This window comes from Triticum dicoccoides, chromosome 7B (assembly GCF_002162155.2).
Source record: "Triticum dicoccoides isolate Atlit2015 ecotype Zavitan chromosome 7B, WEW_v2.0, whole genome shotgun sequence".
NCBI classification, from domain to species: domain Eukaryota; kingdom Viridiplantae; phylum Streptophyta; class Magnoliopsida; order Poales; family Poaceae; genus Triticum; species Triticum dicoccoides.
This window is the reverse complement of record NC_041393.1, coordinates 664655637-664659975: the sequence shown is the minus strand read 5'-3', so window position 1 is coordinate 664659975 and position 4339 is coordinate 664655637.

The following is a 4339-nucleotide window of genomic DNA, read 5'->3' as shown; positions in this document are numbered from 1 at the left end:
AGGTTCTCCGCGGGCATATTTCCGTTTTAGTTCCTGCTTTGTAAAAGTTTTCATGGGCTCGAGCTCTAGGAGTTGTTCTATAGTGCATCCGATCTCTGCAGCCTACCTTCTATGATCGTTGGTTATTACCACATGATCGGCCATGCCAGTACTCATGTGTGTTGGTACTATGAGCGGGGGGATCGATTGCACCGCCTATTCTCCCAGCTGGGGAACAGTTTTCCTGCCTTTGTTGGCAACTGCTTGGCTGGAGCTCGAGCTCAACTCCTTCTTTTGGTGTGCTTGATATGCCTTCCTGATTTGCGCTCATAGTCCGAGTCAACAGGCTATGGAGCTGGTGGTTAAGCCATATGAATAAAGTGGTCAGTGACATGCTCATGCACTTTCTCCTTTGGTGGCGGTGGCAGTTTTGGTCCAAAAATGAGCGTCCAATTGGGCCCCTGCATTCGGCTTTGTTTTCCTCTTCGGTCATGTTGGAAGGCCTCTTTGGAAGAGGCGCGGGGCTTGGACCAAATTGTTATCTCTTGCCTCCTGTACTTGTACGGCTTGCCGCCATAGCTGTGGCGGCTCTCTTCCGCTGTTTCTTAGGCGGCAGAGCCCACTGAGACGGCGGAGACGGCTGACGCGGTGCCTGACTTGGAGAAGGAGGACTGGGCTGACGCATTGCCGGACTTGGAGGAGGAGGAGTGGACTGACGTGGTGCTGGACTTGGAGGAGGAGGAGTGAACTGACGCATTGTCTGACTTGAAGGAGAAGGACTCTGCTTAGGCGATGGCTGATGACTTGGAGGAGCGGGAGTCTGCTGACGCGGTGGCGGATTTTGAGGAGGAGTCGGTGGACGCGGTGTTGGTGGCCCTGGAAAGACAATGCAATCCTTTATCCATAGAATGATACGATGTAATGTCAAGCTATAGCCCCCAATATTCTGCCACCACTTCATCAACCGCGACACGAACATAAGCAGCTGGAATCGGATTGGAATGGAAGGTTGCTTCAGGGGGATTTTTATAAGCAACGCCGTCCGCCACCTTGATGGATATGTTCTTCATTTTGAAGTGTAGCTCACAATTAGTGTTATCAATGATGTCATCCACAGGGTATCTATCCAGTAGTAGTGTCTCATCGCCCGATGCAGAACCCATGCTGCTTCTCAGCATGGATGGGATGGTGCTATCCAATGCTGGATCCGCTAGCTGTTGCCGCTGTAGAGACCCCCTTTCCTGGTTAAGTGAGTCGATCTGCTGCTGCTGCCGCTGGAATTGGAGTGCCAACTCCGCGTGCGCTAATTCTAGGCCTTTATGGCGTTCTGCTTCCTGCTTCCTCTGCTCCTCCTCCAGCTTCCTCTTCTTCTCCTCCTCCATCTTCTTTCTCGCATGGCTTCTGTAGTCGTCGTTCCAGTCCGCAAACACCTTATACCACGAAACAACGCCTTTGCCTCGTGTTCTTCTCGTGTGTTCAGGATTTCCCAAGGCGCGCGTAAGCTCGTCTCTCTCTATTGGGCATGAACACCCCCATTCGAGCCTCTTCTCACTACTAGGGAAAAGCCTATACACAGAATCTTACCAGCAGCACGCTTTAAAATCAGGCACTGCTGCTACTTAGCAGTAGCGCTCACTTTAAGACCTCGCTGCTGGTACAAGTTTATCAGTAGCGCACACACACCAGGACGCGCTACTGCTAAAATTCCCATGACGCCGCGGCGAGGCCAATTATAGCAGCAACGCGTTGGAACAAAGGGCGCTACTGCTAAGGATCGTAGCAGCAGCGCATTTATGCTATAATCACTACTACTAAGGTTACTACAAAAATTAAGTCCCACCTCGCTCCGTGAAGAGAGTTTGTACCACCTTAAATATGTTACTTCTACAACTTTCACAACCACTTGGTCTTCATTGAACTCTATGTGTAGGATCTGTGGCCGCAATAGGAATCCTCGCCTCTTCCTAAACCAACCGTCGAGGATTCCTATTGACAAATCAGATTGTACACAAAAAGACAATTGATGATCAATGTATTTCTTTATGTCTATGTCTAACATAGCAGTAGCGCGTTCTCGGCCAAAGGCGCTACTGATAGGTCATTTAGCAGTAGCGCACTTTGCTATAGCGCGCTACTGCTAAGCCATTCCATCTCCCCCCTCATCTATCCGATCCAGATCACACTCACACACACACTCGATCTCCCCCTCGTCGCCCCTCCTCCGATCTGTGCCACCGTCGCCTCATCCTCCTCGCTGGACTCGGTACCGGCCTCCTCCTCCGTCCTCCCTCCACTGGCTGCTGGCTGACCAATCCTCGCTCCGCCTTCCTCCTCCATTCTCCCTCCACTCTCCGCCTGCCAGCCCCTCCTTGCTCCGGCTTCCTCCTCCATTCTCCCTCCACTCGCCGCCGGCCAGCCCCTCCTCGCTCCGCCTTCCTCCTCCGTCCTACTCTCTTCTCCCTCCTCGAGTCGCCCCTCCTTCTCCCTCCTACCTGTTACATTTTGATTTAGTTGAATTAGTAGGCTAGTTCATATGCAACATTCTGATTTAGTTGATATGATTCAGTTGATTTAGTAAGCTAGTTGATTTAGAACATTTTGATTTAGTTGATTTAGTAGGCTGATTGATTTAGTTGATTTAGTACGCTAGTTGATTTAGTTAATTTAGTAGGCTACTTGATTTAGTTGATTTAGTAGGCTAGTTGATTTAGTTGATATAGTAGGCTAGTTGATTTAGTTGATTGAGTAGGCTAGTTGATTTAGTTGATTTAGTAGGCTAGTTGGTTTAGTTGATTTAGTTGGCTAGTTGATTTAGTTGATTTAGTAGGCTAGTTGATTTAGTTGATTTAGTAGGCTAGTTGATTTAGTTGATTTAGTAGGCTAGTTGATTTAGTTGATTTAGAACATTTTGATTTAGTTGATTTAGTATGCTACTGGATTTAGTATGCTAGTTGATTTAGTTGATTTAGGATGCTTTGCTCATATTGCTTTAGGAAAATATCACATGCTACTGTTTTTCTTTCCTGTGAAGTGAATAATTAATCCTTTGCTCATATTGCTTTAGGAAAATGGCGCCACCACCACCACCACTATGTCGACTGTGCAAGTCAAGGTGCGCCAGCAGCCTTGCAACTGGCAAGCTGTTTGGCATCTACTTCCAGCCGAGTTTTCGTCATGCGGCAGTAAGAAATTAGATGAAATGTAACAACTATTTTAGTTTTAGTGTTGGCATTACTGCATTGTGTTAATTTTCTTTTCTTACATAGACCGTCCCATGCAAAGTGAGGTTGACATTCAACAAGCTGACAGGAGACACTGTGACATTTGAGGCTCCTGGGGGGCCGTACACTATGGAGGTCGAGAAAGGACACAATATGTCGCAGATTGGAGGAGATGGATGGGCCCGTTTCCTCGCCCGCATGCGTCTTACTGGTGGTGAGTTGATCAGCTTCTCCTTCAGAGCAGAAAGACCCAAGTTGGCTGTCATTTATCTCAACCTGGTGGAAGATGATGAAGATGACGAAGATGATGAAGATGACGAAGATGATGCAGATGAAGAAGATGATGAAGATAATGAGGACCCACTTCATGAAGCCATCATAGTTCAAAGAATGAGGCTGAGCGAGGAGGACGTGTCCAACCTATGGGACATAATTCCACCACGTGCTGACTTTGTCAGGGTGCCATTCGTGACCCGCCTGATAAGTACCATGGTCGATCGACATGATATGGTATGTTATACTTACAAATGCAAATTATCCGATGATATGCTTAGTGTAGAGTCCAATGATATGTTGTGTGGAATCTAGACTTAATAGAAATATATTTGCAAGAGTATGTGTGAGGCTATTTATTAATTGATATGTTTTTCTTATTCAGAAATTGCCAAAGAACCTATCTGTGAGTTGTGGTATCGAGCCTGATGAAGAAGGCTCAGCTGGACTACGCCTTACCGCAAGGGGCTTCGTCACCACCTGTACTTACCGCATGGACACAGACGGTCGCACACACTTAAACTCGGTTGGGTGGAAGAGATTCCTCGTTGGCAAGAATCTTCGTGTTGGACAGGCCATCCTAATTACTATCAGGAACACCCACCGCCCAGGCTTGAGGATGATGATCATCGTCGATATCATCTAGAACTACATATGTGTGTGTGGCTATATCATCTAGAACTACATATCATGATCGTCGTCGATATCATGTTGTGGCGACCGATTCTCCGGGTACTAATTCCCAGAAAATGGCCCTTGTACTCATCAGCCCCAGGATAACTGTTAGCTGATGAGGCACCAACTTGATACAGAAATTCCAAGCAAATACAAAAAATATGTAGTACAAGACCATTCTGGTCTGTGAG